The sequence below is a fragment of the Podarcis muralis genome, chromosome 8, assembly GCF_964188315.1.
Source record: "Podarcis muralis chromosome 8, rPodMur119.hap1.1, whole genome shotgun sequence".
NCBI lineage: Eukaryota > Metazoa > Chordata > Lepidosauria > Squamata > Lacertidae > Podarcis > Podarcis muralis.
In genome coordinates, this window is record NC_135662.1 from 37247781 (window position 1) to 37268722 (window position 20942).

At 40.6% G+C, this 20942-nt stretch overlaps 1 protein-coding gene across 4 annotated transcripts in view; it reads right to left on the bottom strand.

The window, feature by feature from the left end:
* Window positions 1-20942, bottom strand: part of FAM110B (family with sequence similarity 110 member B) — an 80591-nt gene that overhangs the window by 38145 nt on the left and 21504 nt on the right. The window contains exon 1 of one of the 4 annotated variants that reach the window (XR_013393926.1): window positions 517-16324. The exons of 1 other annotated variant lie outside the window; for it this stretch is intronic. The gene's annotated coding sequence lies outside the window, so the exon portion shown is untranslated. 2 more of the 4 variants (XR_013393925.1, XM_077932987.1) reach the window with 2 other exon arrangements.

Below are 20942 nucleotides of genomic sequence, written 5' to 3' on the forward strand. Positions count from 1 at the left end.
CACCCAAACAATGTAAGGTGACAGACTGACAATGGAGCATATTAATCTGAGTTCCTTTCCCTATGCATAAATCGGCAGGCAGTTATTGCACCGATCACATTAAAGCATACATCCTGACATTATTCCTTGTTATCTGTTCATTACTTAGAAATATCTCCGTCTCCATGAAAGGCAAAAGTCATATATGCTCTAATTCAAATATTCAGCCACCCCCTTCAAATAAACACCAACACTGCTCTTAGAAAAACAAAAAAGGTACATGCCACGCTCCAGATTTCATATGAGAGCTATTTCTTCATGCAGTACACATTATACTTCTCTGCTAAATTCTTAGTATAATGATGTGTTTTATAATGTGATGACCATCTCGCTGGAGTACACACAATATTAATGAAAGCAAGATCAAATTAAACAGATGACATGATTAACTGTATTCATTTCATGCATGGATGTGTTTTATGGGGGGGAGATAAAGACCTGAAAGTAATTACCATTAACTGAAACTCCTTCACTGACCTCTGCTTGCAGCCAGCAGTTGTTAAATGCTGATGGGTTTATAACAAAGAGCAATGCCTCTATCGTCTGTAGGCTTTTCTTTTATTCTACACAGAAGAGGCAGACTTCCTCCACCGTTGCATGAACACTGTACCTCTGTATCTATGTCTCTAATGCAGCATAAAGATTACTGTGGAAACCTATCAAATTGGCAAGCAGCAAACGCCAGCAGCCAATCGGAGAAAGGCGCATGCAGAATCTAGCACATGCTCTCTGAGACTTGGATACTGTCACTGCTGTTTAGCAGGCTGTTAATCTAATTATAGCAGTTTGCTAGCACAGTACTATGAAAAACGGCACATGATCAAGAAAATAACACCCCCCCAAGGGCAGGTATTCTAGGAATGTCTAATTGTATGTGTATGAGTGTGTGTGTACATGTGCTATTTCTTTAAATGCAAAAAATCAAATCCACACATTCAGCTTATTTCAATACTCCCTCATGAGATCTGAAACCACGAAGCAGCATTCATCAATTTCAAAGCCAGTTTCCTTCATAAGTTATGCTACAATATAGTGTTTCATTTTTTATATGCAAAATCGTTGCATTTGCATGAAATACGATCATCTTCCTTGACATATCACAGACTGGCAGTAGAGAAGGATGAGTAATTCCAATTCTGGTTTATTGTGCTAGTGTAATGAGGATGCATATAAACGTTTGGCACATGGCTTCTCAAAGCAAAGTTATAGTGGAGCTGCTGCAACTTGTAAAGAATATGCTTGAGTATTTTGCTGAATTGTGACTCTATATCTGTGTTTCCAAAAACAATTCAGGGGTCTACATACCCTCACTAGTTCCCCAGAAGCAAATGTTCCTCTCTATCAGTGAGCATCCCTACCCAGTACAAAGATTCCTTTCCATGCATAATCTGCACTTGGCAGGGACCTCTGGAAGAAAGAAGCATTCTGTGTTGGGCACAACAGACCAGCTCTGTCCTCTTCCAAGTTTTTTGTTGCATGCAAAGAACCTTATTTTGTGTGCAGTAGGTACGTACAGGATACTAGGATCGGCAGAGGATGCCCATTGATCATTTTCTTGATGGCATATTGAGAGGAACAAGTGTAAGATGTGCAACAATATCAAGTCTCAGCAGCCAGGAGAACCAGGAAAGTTGGCAGTGGATCTGTGCCACTGCTCCTCTTGTTCCTCCACACCAGGCCTGTTAACCACTTACATTCAGGTGGTGTCATGTAGTGAGAAAGGAGTGGGGTAGTTAGCCTGGCAGGCAGGTATGTGGCTGGGGTTTAGGTTACTTGATTTGGGGAGCATGACAAGTCACACCCCATTACAATAATGTGAAATGACATGAATTATCTGCCCCATCCTCTACAGTAATTGCATACGCCAAGCAACCTATAGAGTAAAGTGGGCAGTAGCTATGATGGCGAGCACAAATAATGACTAGCCAAGATAAAATTTATAGAATCCTGATTTAGGGTGGTCAAATAGCTAAAGCAGGGCAAAATAATAATGCTTATTTCAACGACCTACAATTAAGGGAAAGCCAGCAAAACAAATCAATGCTAGAGGCAGGGCTTGAAGCTAGCCTCACAGTTCTCATTTTCTTTTCCTCTCTTGACCCAATCTGGTTGGTAGTGAAAATTACCATCTGAATTATGAATACACTAATTCAACCCAGGAAGAAAAACTTTAAACTGTTTACAGCTATATATTATATATTGCGAAGTATTTTTAAACTTTGCTAAAAATGCATGTGCTGAAACTCTCTGAATGAAACATAGACATCAACCGTATCTGTCCCAATTTACTCCAGTAGTACTTAAGCACACTTAAAAAAACCAACAACAACCATATTGAACTTGTTAGGTCCATAACTGTATTTTATTTGACACCCACATTCTCTAATGATTCTCAAATTATGAAGATGCTAGCATAGAGCATCTATGCTATTTAGGCTAGTCCTTCCTTCTGTAAATGAAACACAAGCCCTTCCCAACAAATCTTTTTGTATACATAATCAGTGGAAACCACCAGTAATTGTTAGGGTGAAAGCAGACCTTTGTGGACTTTTGTTTTTACACAAAAACATTTCTGAATTCCTTGAATATGGCAATAAATGTGAAGTTAAATTACCGGTCGTTCACTGACAAGCCACTATTTGACAAACTCTAGTATCCTGCCATCAACATGTACATCCATCGTTGCACATTATATGAATTGAGGAAAGGCCCTTTATCCCGCTCTGAAGATTTAGCATAATGGCCCAGATTTATTTAATAAGTACAGTGGTACCTCGGGTTACATACACTTCAGGTTACATACGCTTCAGGTTACAGACTCTGCTAACCCAGAAATAGTGCTTCAGGTTAAGAACTTTGCTTCAGGATAAGAACAGAAATCGTGCTCTGGCAGCGCGGCGGCAGCAGGAGGCCCCATTAGCTAAAGTGGTGCTTCAGGTTAAGAACAGTTTCAGGTTAAGAACAGACCTCCTGAATGAATTAAGTACTTAACCCGAGGTACCACTGTAGCCATGAATTTAACATCCAGATGTTATGTGTGCTAAATTCATGTCAACCTGAAATTCATGTCAACCTATGGACACTTACTGTGGGAGTAAATTCCACTGAACTCAAATGAGTATACTTGTCAAAAGACATTTGTGGGACTGTACTGCATATTTTTTCTGATTTCTTATTATTAATAATGCAAGTTATGAGATACTTTCCTTCTGTATAGGATTATGACTTTTATCTTTCTGTTGCATCAGACATACCATGGCAGCATAAATTAAGCTTGCAATTCCTGTGCAATAACCAACATAATTAAAGCTTTTCCAACATTAATCCAAATTAGTTGATAAAAAGTGTTATTGATATATCTGCAAATTATTTTACTGAACTGGTGAAGAAGAAAATTTAACATGCAAGGCTTACATGCTGCTCAAACATTCAAATTCAATAAACAAATCTCCCAAACTGAGCATGCCTAGGAATTTAATTGGAATGTAAAAAGATGGAATGTCTCACTGCCCACGTTCACATTTTGCAGAAAACTTTAACAAGTTTAAAATGAAAGGAGAGCAAAAATGTGCATCTTGATTGCCTTGAGAAAATGCCAGTAATGAAAACACTGCCAACATATCTAGTCTCCATTCATAAATTTATTCCCCATTCTATAAATTAATGAAAACTCTTATTGTATTTTTCTAGAGTAAAAAATGGCTTGTAATACCTTAAAACTAAGGTGCTGCAAGCTTTTGTTGCTTTTTCTAGCACAGATTAATACAATTACTCTTCCAGAATTTAAGATTCCCAGACTGTTCCTACAAAGATTTACTCAGAGGTAAGAGCCAATAAGTTCAGCAAAGCTGACTCCCAACTAAGCATCCATAGGATTGCAGCCTAAGAGAGTTTCACTTCCTAAAAAAAAACTGAGAAGAGCATTTGCAGTCCCCTTCTATCTCTGAGGCAAGCAGGAAGCTGCATAAGAAACGTGGACAAGATATTAAGGGCTTGCTTGCAAACAAAAAATAAACAAGTGGGATTAACTGCTGAAGTTATATTATGTGCTGTGGTGGCGGCTGTTCATTGGGACTGCTAGGCTGGAAGGCAGGGAGGAAAGGAGCAGGCGGAGCCAGAGACAATGATATGCAGAGCCACCCACAATTGCTTGGAAGATTGCAGACTGACTGAAAATGACAGAGGTTGGTCATCCTCAGTAAGTGCCCCAGTTACCCAAGGAACCAGCCTCTCCTGCTTTATTTAGAATATCAGTGTTGCACAACTAGAACAGTAAGCATTAAGCTCTTCTGGATTTCAGAATGCTACTTTGCATTAAGAGAGAAGTACTACTTATGGATTTTATCCCTTATGTTAAATAGCACCCTGCACCCCTTTCTAAGATATCTAAACATATGCCACAAGGGCATTTTGGAATCTTGTTAGCGCTCTCTTCAGCAACTTTTGCAATTTCTACCTCAGGCAAATCTTTGGATTGCTATGCCATAGGAAGTCAAGCTAGGATGAGTATTCCTAGTGCAGAATGAGCTCTTGGTTCTGACACACCTACATCACAATAAACAGAAGGGTGAAAGCTTCCAGGAAGTAGAAGCAAGAGCAGCACTCCCATAAGCCTGTAGTGAAGGCAAGGGAACAGAATGCCATTTTCAAAAGCACAAATAATCTCCTTCCTTTCTCATTAGACACTCATATACACTGTTAGAATATACTTGTTAGAAGGCCATGGAATTCACTTGGTAGAATCTTTTGTGTATAAAAGGAAAAAAGTTGCATGTTTTGTCTCTTTTGCCACACACTACAAAGAAACACAACCTGGTAGAGCTACACAGACAAGGGTTCCCTTTGGGTCTCTCTGGGATTATGCCAATGGAACAAAACCAGCCTCCCCTGCCGCAGTAGTTGTGGCTAACAGTAATAGGCATGTGACAGATTTATTTCCCAGCTGCAGTCCACCGACTGAGTTAATCTCCCCATACCCAAACCCTTAATTCTACTTCATTTTACCTTTTTTCTTCATGTTTAACAAGTTTCCCTTTTTGAAAGTGTGTTGGACTATGAAAGACTTTTGGGGCAATGTTACGCTCATATGCATGCTGAATTTCACCGCAGAGTGGCAATTGTTCCAGACTATCATACAAGTTCCTGGGCAATATGGAGGATAGTCATATTCTGCTACCTGCAATAGTTTAAAACATGCTCCATCCATTCTTGCAAATCAGTACAATCACAGCATGGTACCTTTACATATGTGAGTTGTCTGAAACTATTTGGAGGAACATGCAGCAGGCTAGCAATCTGGAGCTACCTGAATACAAACTGGGACTGAGCAAACAAAATGTACTGGTTTAAGTATTTTATTATAAGCAGTAAACATCTCAGTTCATCCTATTTCCCTTAAATCCAATTAGCCCATTTAAACAATGTAACCTATTTAGTTCTTTTCAAACTCATGCACATAATAATAACATCACCATCATGATTGAAATGCACTCCATACAACTCTGGAAAGCAGCCCTTATGTGCCTTTCAGTCAAGTCTTCAATCATCTGGAAATCGAAGTAGCTGAAACCTGGAGCATTTTTCTTGCTATTTAAATTTATGATAAATACGGTCATATGCATGTTAAGGTATTTGCTCTCATACTTTAGAATGCCAGCCTAACAAAGATGCAAAATGGGAAGATAATTGGCCTTCTGATTTATTTCATAAGGAATAAAACCTTATTAGTTCAAGTTACATATTTATTAGAAAGTCACTATGAGAAATTCCAAGGAACCCTAGCTATGACTGTTTTCAAATATATAAATCGATCCATTTCCCAAAATGGAGTTGGTGGTAGTTTGTAACTGCCAACTGTACCTCTAGCAATGTAGATAGGTTTTATGGTTAAGTACATTTAATTTACATAGTCTTCAAGGCAGTCAGATGGAAAAAGAGCATTGATTTCTTGACTGAACCCTTTGCAGCCTGTGGCTACATTTCCCAATGAGCTGCTTTAAAAACAAAACAAAACAAAACAAAACAAACAAAAAACACCCCACTCATAAGTGCATTCACTCATAACTGCAACAAAGGCATAGTAATCTAGGTCACAAATACTAAGCTTGTTATTTTCACATCAGAAAAAATTCTGCAAATCTTTCAGCATTACATAAAATTGCCCATGATGCTGCTTCCTCCCCAAAACCAGCAAACTGCTGGGCATTTCTCTACTTTAAAACTGCATTGTTGTTTTTCTTTAAAAGAAGAGCGAGAAAGCAACAGAATACCAGGCCCTAAATGTAGATGGTGGTTGGTACTGAATTCAGATTTCATTTTTATAAAGTTTTTTCTCCTTTAATACCATATGTTTAAATCAGATTTTAAGCTTTTAAATTATGTGATCTGATTCTGAAGCAATTATATCCAGCTTGTTGTTCCAAACAGAATATTATGACTTGATGTGGCCAGTTCCTTGTTTATTATGTACCCAAATCCAGCTTTTAATGGGCTGGATCCAAAGAGCCCATTCTTCCATGAGAGGAAGACTCCTTCTTTTGGGAGGAACAGAACCTTCGGCTACAACCCAACATTTTATAAGTTTTAAATCGAAACAGAATATTGATTTTAACAGCAGTCCATGACATGGTATGTCAGTGTTTGTAAAAAGCAAAAAAAGAAGGAAAGGGTTCTGACCTCCCTTTGTCTCTCCAGCCTGGTCCTTGGACCCTTGTTGGCATAAAAGAGTCCACGAGAAAAGTCCTTGCAGAGTTTTATTCTTAAAAGTCTTTGTGCAAAAGCAACTGAACAACTATACACACCAACACTAACTAACTAACCAACCAACCAACCAACCCAAACACCAGCAACCAAACTAACATTTCTCACTTATATATACAACTTGGTGCAGACCGCTGAGTCATGCTGACCCAGCTTTATTCGCATTAAAGAAACAGCGGCCATTTTAGCCGTGACACCCCTTCTGTTTCTTAAATGCGAAAAACCCCAACAGAAACAATACATACATACATTATATACATAAACCCAGTTTTGTCATCAATTCATTATGACATGTTGCTGGCAAAGGCTTGGTAAACAAATCAGCAATATTATCTTGTGATTGACAATACTCCAGTTTGATTACCCCATTCTGTACACAATCTCTCACATTCGCATGACGGATAGCAATATGTTTTGATGCAGATTTCATTATTTCCGAGCCTGCTAATGCAATGCACGATTGGCTATCTTCATACACTTCGATAGGCAAATCAACTTTACGATCTAGATCTTTTAGTATCTGTATAAACCATATGATTTCATTGCATGCTAGCAACAGGCTCCCATATTCTGCCTCACAGGATGAGGTCGCAACAAATCCTTGTTTCTTTGACCTCCTTCCAATTATGGGATTGGCAAACATCATAACCATTCCACTTGTAGATTTTCTGGTAGCTACACAGCTTCCCCAGTCCGCATCAACAAATACTTCTAGTTTTTCATCTTGTGTACTAGATATCTTCAAACATACATTTAATGTCCCCTTTAGATATCTGATAAGCCTTTTCAAAGCACACCAATCAGCAGTACTGGGTTTAGATACACGTTGGCTCAGAACATTTGTAGCACATGCAATGTCTGGCCTTGACCACTGGCTTAAATACAACAATGATCCTATTTTTGAGTGATACAACTCAGGCTGATCAAATTCATCATCACACACTGTCTTTGGGAAATCTGGTGTCATGGGAGTCTGAACTGGCTTGCAGTTTTCCATGCCAAACTGCTCTATCAAATGAAGAATTTTCTCTTTCTGGCACAATAGGAAGCTTCCATCTGCTTCCTGCCTTACTTCTACTCCCAAGTAATTGCTTACAGGCCCTAAGGCTTTAAGCTTAAACCTCTTTTCCAGTTGACTTGTGAGCTTCTGGATCTCATCTGTGGAACTCCCTGCCACAAGCAAATCATCAACAAAGACTAAGAGCATTAGATATTTGTTGCCTGTCCCCTTGGTGTACAGGCATGGATCGGCCATACTCCTTTTAAAAATAAGTTTTACAAGGGCTTCATTTAAACACTGGTTCCAACACCTTCCACTTTGTTTGAGACCATAAACAGCCTTTTTCAAATGCCAGACTGCACCATTCTCCTCTTCAAACCCAGGGGGTTGTCTCATTAACACTTCATGGTCTAAATTTGCATGCAGATATGCAGCATTAACATCAAAATTGTGCACTGCTAGTTGTCTTACAGCAGCAATGGAAAGCATTAAACGAAAAGTTTCACTCTTTACAGTGGGAGAAAACACTTCATCATAACTCTCCCCTTTAATCTGAGTGAACCCTCTGGCTACTAATCTGGCTCGAAAACGTGGTTCCCCAGATGCAAGGGTTTTTCTTTTGTAAACCCACTTGCATGACACCACTCTGCCACCAGGTGGCGGTATTATAACCTCAAACACTTTGTTATGTTTAAAAGAGTCCATTTCTTCTTTCATAGCTTGTTCCCACAAAGCACGTTCTCCAGGGGGTAAGTCTAAGACTTCATTATAACTTTGTGGTTCCACACAACTCACATTGCATACTCTCACTCCTCCTAGGGTCAAACGCTGAGGAGGTACACCCTTGTTTGAATGCTGGGAGCGCCTAGGCACAACTACTTCTTCTTCCCCCCTTATCTCTGGCGCTTCTTCCTCTTTCTCTAGAGAAGTATTATCTTTTGCCACATCCTTTGGGGAAATCTGTGCCTCCTCCTCATCCTGCTCCTGCATTGCCAATGGGTGAGAAGAAGCCTCTTCTCTTACTTGCAGGGGCAGTAGGCAATCTGGGTTGGCATGGATCGCAGTCCATCTGTCCTGGTCAGCAAAGTCTGCACTTCGTGACAGAACCACGCGTCCTGGGCGTAAATTGAAACACCACCCTTTGCCATAGGACTGATATCCCACAAACCGCAGTTTCTGCGCTCTAGCGCCCCCTTTCTGGTGCTGAGCTTTGGGGATATTTACATGTGCCCAAGCACCCCAGTTATGGAGCATTGTCCACTCTGGTTCTTTCCCAAACAACACACGATAAGGAATATCTTTCATAGAGCTAGACCAGGTTCTATTAATCAAAAAGTTTGCTGTCAGAAAAGCCTCGCCCCACAGCCTATGGTTGTGACCCAATCCTGCATCCACTAGCAGGCAGTCCTTTACTGACTGTATTACAGCCCCACGTCTTTCACACAGACCATTTTCAGCAGGGCTATAAGGGTTAGTCAAGCGATGAGTGATCCCCTTACGTCGCAACCATGTCCCAAATTGTTTGTTCAGAAATTCTCCACCCCTATATGTTTGCAACTGTACAACAGGGCGAGCGAAGAGCTTTTCAGCTTGGGCAACCCATTCTCTGACTGTGGGGAAACACTCAGATTTCTGCTTTAACCAAAACAACCAACTAAAGCGTGATTTATCATCTATTACCAGAAAAGCATATCTGGCACCCCCTTCAGTCTTCTGTGGGAAAGGGCCTATCACGTCACAATGGACAAGTTCTAAAACCTCTTTAGATACTCTGTCGCTTTTAGAAGCCACAGGCTTCCTCTTAGATTTGGCCATTTTACATACATTGCAATCTAGGAAACAGTTACAGCTATTTACTTTTAGGTTCTTGCACACCTTTTGCATCTCTGAAAGCACACGGAAATTGGCATGACCCAGTTTTCTGTGCAGTTCATGTACACACCCCTTATGGCAAATTATCCTGAACCACCTGGGTTGCTTTAACAGGCTTGTCCTGCATTACATATAACCCATTTTCCAACTTTGCATGGCCACATACCTGAGTTCCATTCTTTATCAGACAGCCATCCGGTGTGAAGTTAACACTATACCCTGCATTAATCAAACAGCTTACTGTCGTAAACAATAGTCCAAACTGCTGACAAACAGAGTCTCTAGTAGAGTAGTGTTCTAGTACTGCAGGAAACATGTTCTCTGGCCATCAATCTTGCTTCTACGACCATCAGCAAGATAGATTGAGTCTTTTCCATCAGCTGGCTTCTCCAGGGTCTTAAAGTCCTCCCGACGGTTGCAGATAATCCTGCTGCTCCCAGAGTCCAGCAGCCATGTTCCTCGAGGTATCTTTCTCTCCTCCCGAGAAAATGCAGACACAAACTGAGCAGAACGCGTGTTCTTCTTCCCTGAAGAGAACCCCTTCTGCTTACGTTTCTGCGTCAATTGCTGTCTCTGCTCCACGTCGTCTCCTGGAAGTCTTGCCCTGCACTGATGTTGGAGATGCCCGGGTTGGTTGCATCTATAGCACCTCCTCACCGTCATGGCCAAGTCCAAACCTTGGCGTTGCTCCATTGGCAGATTCTGCTGCTGGCCCCCTCGGCTGTAACTCCTCCGTTCTTGGAGTTCAGCCTGTCTATCTGACCTTCTTTCTGCTTCTTCGGTCAATCTTCCAACCACATACTCAAGGGTCAGATCTCGGGGACGCATACTCTCCATGCTGTTAATTACGGGCAACCAGCTTTCAGGCAAACTTGAAAGGATAATGTATCTTTGGTCAGTCTCATGATAACGCTTACCTCTCTGCTGTAGTTGAAGAAACAGAGATTTCAGCATTTGAAGATGAGTTGCCAAACTCTCACCTTCCTTCATAACAGTCTGAACAGCCTTCTGGTCAGAGAAATGATAGTTCCAGCAGTTTCTTTGACATGCATTGCCCTTAATAAATTCCAGCACTCAAACGCTGTGCTGGCATTTGCTACATGCAATAACTGAGAGTTGCTCAAACACAGCATAATTTGGGCACGAGCCCTTTCATCTAGCCGTTTTTTCTCAGCAGAGTCAGTTCTCAAAACCTCAGTTTCAACACAGTCCCATAGTCCATCTCTCCTTAACAACTGTTGCATTTTAATTGACCAACTCAGCCAGTTGCTCTCTGAGAGAAGTTCAAAAGGGATGCCTCCCCCAATATTTACAACTTGGGAAGACTGGAAATCTGCCATCTCTGCTGGTGCTTGCTGAGCCCCTTCTGTGGGGTCTCCAGCAAGCTCTCCTGACTCTCTCTTTAGAGTCCAACTGGATGGTCCTGGCTGGCACTCACTGGCGTCTAGCGGCTGCCTCTGTTGACCCTCAAGTCCCGCCTGGCTCTGCAACTGGTGTAGCTGCTCTGTGAGTCGCCTACTGTGGTCCTCTAGCAGTTCAAACTGTTCAAGTAGCCAACGCTGAGTGCTTTCCTGATCCTCAGATCCTAGCTGCTCCAGCGTTGCTGCAGACAGTTACAGCTTGCCACCAACTGCTCCAACGCACAGCCACTGGCTCCATACACCACCAGGACTCACCAGCTCCCTGCTGAGATGCTGTCAGTCGTTTTGCACTCTGCACATGCTCAGAAACACTGGGCCCATAACCTGTCAGTGTTTGTAAAAAGCAAAAAAAGGAAAGGGTTCTGACCTCCCTTTGTCTCCTCAGCCTGGTCCTTGGACCCTTGTTGGCATAAAAGAGTCCACGAGAAAAGTCCTTGCAGAGTTTTATTCTTAAAAGTCTTTGTGCAAAAGCAACTGAACAACTATACACACCAACACTAACCAACCAACCAACCCAAACACCAGCAACCAAACTAACATTTCTCACTCTATATATACAACTTGGTGCAGGCTGCTGAGTCATGCTGACCCAGCTTTATTCGCATTAAAGAAACAGCGGCCATTTTAGCCGTGACATGGTATACTTCTATATTCCATTCAAATAGGGAAAAAGCAGGCTTGCCAAGTTGTGAGAAACATTGTTTTCAAAAGAAGATTTGCTTCAGGTTATTGTTGTACTTTTTGGTATACTAAAGCTGATGCACTCTCTTATGTCATGAATGCTTTCCCAGGCCTGTACAAATTCTGTTCCAGCTCTTCAGTTTTCTCAGGGATAGCTAACATGGTGCTCTCCAGATGTTACTGAACTCCAAATACCAACAAACCCATACTGGCTGGAGCTGATGGGAGTTGTAGTCCAACAATAGCTGACTAAACCTGTCTTAAGACAACATTTCTTGGATGGCTCTTTCTATGACTGGCTTTGGAGCATCTGTGAAATGAGGAGAGAAGGTGGCTGCTGCTGGGTATCCCTTTAAGTCTAGATGAAATTTGTATCTTATCTGTGGTGTAAACATCACCATTGTTGCTGTTAATAATAGCAACCATAACAATATATTTGATTTATTATATGTTCTTTACCCTAAGGTCCCAGGGTGGGTCACATCAATTTAAAACAAAAGAAAAATAGTTTCAAACAAATTATGGTCACAAAAATAGGACAAGCCCTAAAAGGACTCATTCCAAGTGTCAGAGGTCAGAGTAAAAAGGTATTTCTTCAGCATATGATGAAGGTGCCAAGTGCAACTCAGGGAAGACAATTCCCTCTTCCAAATCATCACCATCACCCTGAGCTTCTGAAGGCAATGGTACTATCAATTATATTTTAATAATTGAAAGATCGCAGTATTGCGACAAATATGATTTGAAAAATCCAGTTTCCAGCAGCATAAAATAGAACTTGCTGATGACATCAGCAAACATGTCCCTGATGTACTCAGTATGAAGAAGGCTGATCCCTACAATCAGTATGAAGAAATTGCTTTATCTGAGCCCTTGCTTACAGGCCAAGCAGCTACAAAGCTTATAAAACTAGAGAGAGAAGTGGTTCCATCTCTTGCAGTATACAAATGCTACCTTGTCCCACAACACATTTCCAGGTCCTTACAAACCACAAAACACACAAGGGCAAGTAAGAATAGCAATGGCTTTTAGAACATCACATCAACTTGCTGAATTTGCTATAGCAAAGTTTCAATAACTTCCTAATGGAAACAAAGCAGTCAATTAAAGCTTACACCATAATGTCTCAGAGCTAAAGTGCTGACTAAAAAACAAAAACCAAGAGTCATTACTTTGGGTTTGCCGTACAGAAGTTTATATTTGAACACAGCTGCATCTCAGTCAGCCAGTTCCCATGACAGCCCCTCCAAGCTGTATTGATTTCCAGAGGAAAAGGCACCATAAATCTACTTCAGCTGAATTGCATCATTTTCGAGGTTGGCTTTAGAAGGCAAATTAAATGTCTTCCGCTAGAAACAGCAAAACAGATACACAGAGCTCTGTTTTCATTTCTTTTGGAGTCTCCCCTTACAAAATACTATGTGGCAAACCCCTCATGTTTAATATCCGTAAAGACAGCAAATCCAGACTTGTGAGGAAACATCTCTTCTAGGTCTGTGATTTTTTTTGGAGGGGGGAGGAAAGGGGGGCAGGCAGATGTTTGTTTCAATACTAATGTTGATTTCTGAACGTTTTATTTAAATCATGGAGGGAATTGAAGCAAAAGCCAGCACTCACACTGGGGAATGAAACATCACAAACATCTAAGAAGCTCTGTGCCATAATAAAGAGTGAAGCACAGCTCTGAGCAGCAAGTGAGCAGAATATTACTTTGGGTAACGAGTGAGGTATCCTTGTTCAATTATTCATACAATCTGCAACAGTTAAACTTGCTTCAGTGAGGAGAAATAAAGTAGGACAAACATCACCTTGACAACTTTAAAGAGAACCTTCCATTTTCCTTGAACATATTGCAACGGTAGTATTTCAAATATTTCCTATTAGTACCTTCACTCCACCCACATTTTAGGGGAGGGAGAAGCAACACACCAATGTACTGCAAAGAAGAAGCGTGTCCAAGACAAGTGCTCCATCCTGTATCTCCTACTATCCCCCCCCCACATTTATATTGTTTTTCAGCCCTGCAAACCAATATATCTAGAAAAACAAAACCTAACTTCCAAAATGTGTTGACTAGCACTGAGATTTATGGGACGCGGGTGGCGCTGTGGGTTAAACCACAGAGCCTAGGACTTGCCAATCGGAAGGTCGGCGGTTCGAATCCCCGCGACGGGGTGAGCTCCCGTTGTTCGGTCCCAGCTCCTGTCAACCTAGCAGTTTGAAAGCACCTCACAGTGCAAGTAGATAAATAGGGACCGCTCTCCAGCGGGAAGGTAAACGGCGTTTCCGTGTGCTGCACTGGTTCGCCAGGAGCGGCTTAGTCACGCTGGCCACGTGACCTGGAAGCTGTCTGCGGACAAGCGCCGGCTCCCGGCCTCTTGAGTGAGATGAGTGCGCAACCCTAGAGTCGGTCACGACTGGACCTTGATGGTCAGGGGTACCTTTACCTTTAGCACTGAGATTTAGTTTTAATTTTTGCTACTTAATCAACAAAAAATAAAGCTAAATCTTCAATCATGTATTAAGAACCAAAGAGAAAAAGTATATATTCACTGCCTCCCTAAATACAATCATGGACACGGCTTGTCTCATCACTTCCTAGCAGGGAATTCCACAACATGGGTGCTGCTACAGAAAAGGCTCTGGCTCACATTGAGCTGCCATTAAATTTTCTACTTTCATAGCAGCCTAAAGCACCATCTTAAGTACATTGACTAAAGAGTTTAGTTCACTGAAATCAATGGAATTAATTTCTGAGTTGAGATGTAAATTGTGTTGGATATTAAATAATTTTAATTTTTCATAAGGAAAATGTACTTTCCATTTTCTACCAAGTTTGACAAAATCATTCCATTCTTATTTTATTTTAGGTTCTATTTAGATATCAGTACAATTAAAAAGAGAATCTAAGGTAACATTCCTCCAGCTTCCTGGTGCCAGAGGAAACTTACTTAGTGTAATCATGTATTGTGGACATTGTTTCTGCTATGCCCTTCCAGTGATGCAGTTATTAAAATAGCTCCACCAATCTGTTGATGGTTCACACCTTTTCTTGTGCCCTGTTCAAGAGTGTTTAGCAGAAACCAACAAAACCTCAATGCAAACTTCTAAAGACGGCTGGCAGGGTAAAAACTAAACAACACCGGGAAAAGATGATGAAGGGCTTCATCACACTTCCAAAGCTGCTGTTTATTCTTTTGATCAAGAGAAGTGTCTAATATTACTTGCATTTCTCAGTATAAGACATCTAGTCCTGATTACCTACTGCCTGAATGATAAACACCCCACAGTTTTAAGAACAGCTAAGCACAAAGCTGCCTTTCGCTATTCAAAGGATATTTTTAATTGATGACGCTTCTTTTGAAAGAGCTCCATTCAGAAGAGTGAAACTTATTTATTCAATTATTCATTTTCTAAGTGCTAAGTTGGCAACAGCCTTTTAAAATAGCCTGCATTTAACTTTGATGAACTGTGTTACTGTGGGTCACTCCAATTGTTCCTAGTGCCAGTCAAATAAATGTGTCAGGCTGCAAGCCAAAGTGTTACAAAATTGGCTTTGATACAAGCGCTTCCTCTCTGTATGTTGTTGGTAGACCAAGTCAGTCAGTGGACCAATATGTAGCTGAATGAACTGAACAGCTGTTTGAGACTCTTCTATCACCAAGAGCTCCCAGTTAGGTTCCACCAGAGTGAATGACTCCACGACAAAGGATGAGTTGAGCATTAGAAGCCGTGAAAGCAGACAGGTAGACAGGTTCCCATTCATGTTTCCACTTCCTCAAGACAAAGCAGAAATGATACACAAATGCATGGAGCAGTTGCTTTTACTGCCTATTTCACTACAGTGGTACCTTGCGTTACAAACACCTCGGGTTACAAACACTTCGGGTTACAGACTCCGCTAACCTGGAAGTAGTACCTCGGGTTAAGAACTTTACCACGGGATGAGAACTGAAATAGCGCCGGTGGCGCAGTGGCAGCGGGAGACCCCATTAGCTAAAGTGGTACCTCAGGTTAAGAACAGTTTCAGGTTAAGAACGGATCTCTGGAATGAATGACGGTAAGTTTGTAACCAGAAGTACCACTGTATTTCAGAGAACTATAAAGCCAGCTTGAAGCCTTTGGTTGTAATAAACTTTAAGGCAACGAGAATCAACTTTTGCAGTAGCTTTCTATTCTTGGGGACAATTAATAAGCTTCAGGAAACCCCAACGTGAAAACCACTACTTCAAGGGAATGATGAACTTCGCTCCCCCCATATAATTACTAAAGTCTGGGAGGAGGAGCAGAAAAGTAATTGCACAAAACCAATCCTGTTCCTTCCACCCTTCACCCTTCAACTGGTCCTATGAGCTGAATGCAGTTTAATCAGCCAAGATTCTCCACATATTTTGAAAGTCCTTCCAAGGTAAATAAACTCATACCATATTAGGATGAAAAATTAAGATAGCTGAAGCAAGCAAAGAGATGGTACACAGAAATTCCATACCAGGGGAAGAACTGAATGCTGCACTCTACCAATCATTTTGTCAGAATAAATGTATAAAAAGTATCTCACCAGCTAGTGTGTTTTCAGAATTTTTGTTATGCTCGTCTGGACCACAGATAGTTTTTTGATGTAAGGTGGTGTTTCAGATTTGAATTTTTTTTTTTTGTGGTGGTGGGGGTTGTTAGTAGCTCTCCAAGGCCAAAGTTCTCTACAAGCACTTTCAGGATATTTTTTGCAGCGCCTAGAGCAAGTAACAGAGGAAGATAGTCAGGTTGGTGGGTCCACAGTCTCGGAAGCCACATTTTTGTAAAGGCATAACATTTATCCAAGCACTTGTCAAAGTAGCTGTCAAAACAACTTGCATTGACAAGAAAATATATGTTAAACGCCCTACAAATTAATGAGTACAACTTGAGGTGTTAGGAAATTCTTTGGACTGATTTTCAATAGTAAATATTACCTCTGAGTGGAAGACTAAGGACAATGATGCTGATTATTTAATTTACCGTAGTTTCTAAGAATTCACAACTCACTATGAATAGGTTTTTTTTTTAAAGTGGGCTGAATAAACATATATTGATTCATTTTTATAGTATCATACAAATATCAGACACAAAGACCTAGTTTATCAGTGTAACTGGGTTATCATTTTCAAAAGAAGGAGGGATGGACGGGACTACAATGCAAAATAAATAAATAAATAAAAATCCAGAAGAGTGATACCTATTCAATAGGAAGAACAACCTACCCAGTATTATATCCCTTTAAGTCCAACTGATTAAATGGAAGTGTAAAGCAGATGCATCAACAACAGTCTTGTATACAAGCACATAATATTTAGCTAAAAATGCAATCAAGTTGTTTGTCTCAAGAACTACTAAAGTGTTACAGAATCTCTTTTCACAAGCAAGGGAACAAGTGCTGAATAAGCTATTGACAACTTCCTACAGCCTTGTGCCAAGAGAAAGGAGCTATTGATGGATATGTGCCTTTACCACAAAATGCAGAATGCAGCTGCTGCGTGAGGGAAGTTACTAAGATACATGAACCACAGCAATTTCAAGCTAGAATAGCTTTTTTCCAAAATTGTGGTTTGGTAATATTTGCAGTCAAAACTAAGCTCTCTTTTAAATAAACAGCTCTAGCCCTAAGGATTGCACCTCTACAGACTGTCAGAAAACCAAGTCACATTCACAGTGATAAGTGTTTACAGGCCATATTCTGTTCAGCTAAAACAGAATAAGCAACAGCATCTCACCACTTACATAAAGATAAATGGCATTAGAAACTTCTCTGCACACTTGAAAGAGAGCATGCACCTTACTTCAGTATTCACAGCCCACCTGCAAACATGCTTGGAAGAAGTGGATTATCTAAACCCATTTCAATCTGATTTCAGGCCCAGATATGGAACCAAAACTACTTTGGCCACTCTGGTTGATGACCATTGTCAGTAGAGAGGGCATAAATCAGAGTTTCTCAAACTTGGGTCTCCAGCTGTTTTTAGATGACAACTTTCATCATCCCTAGCCAGCAGGACCAGTGGTCACGGATGATTGGGACTGTAGCCCAAAAACAGCTTTTAAAATGCCCATTTTAAACAAAGTCATTCACAGAATATGGAGTTGCTTATAGTGAAGAATTTGAACTTTCCTTGTGAAGTAATTTCAAGAATCAATGTTTACTGGGTCATCTCTTAACCCAACCTATTCTTAACCTAATCTACTCTCAACATAGTTGTGGGGATTAAATGAGGAGGGGGAAGAACTATATATGCCACCCTGAGCTCCTTGGAGGAAAGGTACAATATAAATGTACAAGTGAAAGTAAGCAGAGTAATTCACTTGTCCTCTTACTCCCATATAACCTCTGAAGTTATTTGCAGAAAAAGTGTTTAAACTCGTAAGAGTTAGTGTTAACTGTGGTTCGCAAACCACTTTGAACTCTGTCTAAAGCTGAAGATGGTTAGCGTTATTCTCAATACTGGTATTTTAGAACTTCAGCAAACAAAATGACAAAATGTACTGCACTATGTACAGTGATGTGAGAACTGGCAGATCTGTCACATCCAGGGCACGTTGTGTGTCCCTTTGGGTTGCAGATTAGGCTCACTGCTCCCCCCCAAAAAGTGTGGGTAAGCCACATACTACCACAAACGAACACTCCCCAAACATACTATGTGTGTCACTATCCTGGGAATCTATGCAGCACAGGGCAGACTAAAGCCTGTTTGGCCATGCCAGGTAAACTGCAATCCTGGGCTCAGAATATACATGGACCTTTTCTATCTGAGATTATCAGGGCGTGATCTTCCACACATACAAACATACATATTTTTTCAGCAAGAATGTGTAAATCCATACTTTTAGGTTGAATTTTAGCAGTTCTTATTTTTATCTGTATGCCACCTTGAGTCCTGCCAGAGATAAATCAAATTGATACCACAGAACTCTGCAAGATCCTCTTTACATGCCTATTAAATGTAACAGTCTCTTCTTTTTAGCTTCTAACACAAAAACTCCGATTTATTCTGAGTAGGCTAATCTGCCCCATGTTTCAGTCTGGAAATTCAATAATCCACAACTGTTGAGCCTATTGCCCTAATCTTGTCATTTTAGGATATCAGTTCTGTTTATATTAGATACCGTTTGCTCATCTGACATCGCCTGACCTCTCTTTACTCTTGTTGATTACATTCCAGTGCCTGTGAAAGTATACAGTACTATGTTCTCAAAACAAGCCAAGGTTAGTTTGGGACAAATTTATGAAGCTGGTTGACTAACATTCCCTGAAGAGCCACTACATGTATTCAAATCTACGAAAGGATGTTTTAATCCATTGCTCAGTCTTAAAGATGATAAGCAATGCCAATTTTGATACTTAACAGGAACATACAGAAGCTGCTGATATAGCACTTTATAATCAGAATTAACATACTAATGAAAGAGAAAGAATTATGCCAATTTTTACCGACTAGACAGCTACAGGGTTCTGTAACTATTCAGTTGAAGCATGACAGTCTCTTCCAAGAGAGCACCTTCTGCTCTGCAACTGAACTAGGAAAGATAGTTCTATTCTTGGAACAAGAGAAGTGATTTGACAAAACAGAAAAGGTGTGGGAGATCCTGGCCTTGCATCTAATTGGAAACAGAAGATCTTTGCCAGTGGACATTATGACAAAGAGAATCAGTCTGTAAAAAGCATACTCTCAATTCAAGGAGACAAGCAGGCTGAGTCACTATTTTTAAACACACAGACACACACACACACAGACACACACACGCACTTTACAGGAATAACAGAAGCCCAAATGAGGTTGCAACAGGAAACCTTAAAAAGTTATCGCACTCCATATAATCTGAGAAGTGCATTTCTGTTTAAGGAACTAAATAGAATCAAACAAGTTCCACAGTGGCATTAAGACACCAAATAAACACTTTTGCCACTCCCACATCAAGCCACCTGCATAAAATCAATGCTAACATTCGGAAATGAAAAATGCAGAAGACAAACTATGCAACATGTTCTACAGTGACTCAAGTCGCCCATACTACATAAAATGAATTATGTATCACATCTGTTTATAGTTTGTCCATAACATGTGCCTTAATAGACCTCTTCAGCACAGTGCTGGGGAACCTGTGGGCCCCTAAACATTGCTGGACTACAACGAGGGCCAGGCTAAGCTATGTCAAACTTTAAAAGGCCCCACAGCATTAACAAAAATGTGTATCACTTTAACAGAAAGGACAAATAAAATTGAAATAATCATACATAGGCAAGGATTCAGCTAAAAAACAATCATTTAACCAAAGGACGCATCTTGCAATAAGCCTATTTGCATATGAAATATTTTAAAATTAAAATACCTTATGACATCTTATATAAAAACTTTTAATGTACACCAACACAAGAGTCATTAATCGTACAGTTTATTTCAAGTACAGTGGTACTTCGGGTTACATACGCTTCAGGTTACAGACACTTCAGGTTACAGACTCTGCTAACCCAGAAATAGTACCTCGGGTTAAGAACTTTGCTTCAGGATGAGAACAGAAATCGTGCTCCGGCGGCACGGCAGCAGTGGGAGGCCCCATTAGCCTAAAGTGCTACCTCAGATTAAGAACAGTTTCAGGTTAAGAACGGACCTCCAGAACGAATTAAATTCTTAACCCGAGGTACCACTGTACCTCGGTTTTCGAGCATCTCGGAAGCCGAACATTTTAGAACCTAAACGCCAAAAACCCAGAAGTAATTGCTTCCATTTTCAAACGTTCCTCAGAAGTCGAACGGCTTCTGCTGTGTTTTCTTCAACCCCCCTCTGTGCCTTGGTTGTCGAATGTTTTGGAAGTCGAACTGTCTTCCGGAACAGATTACATTCGACAACCGAGGTACCACTGTGTTTCTTTACCACTTAATATTCAACTGCTACTTATTTACGAGATCTGATTGCAAAGACAGAGCCTAAGGGCAGAGAATTTGCATAGGCGTGCAATACAAATATTTTTCTGATATCACACTGAATACATGTAGGGCAGGTATGGAGTCAGCACACACAATCTTGCTCCCCTCTCCCTACACACTTTCAAATAAATGTCTGAACATGAACCAACCTTACACTAATGAGAAATCTATGTTTATGTATGGTGCAGACCCTGGACAATATCCAACTGTTTCTGCT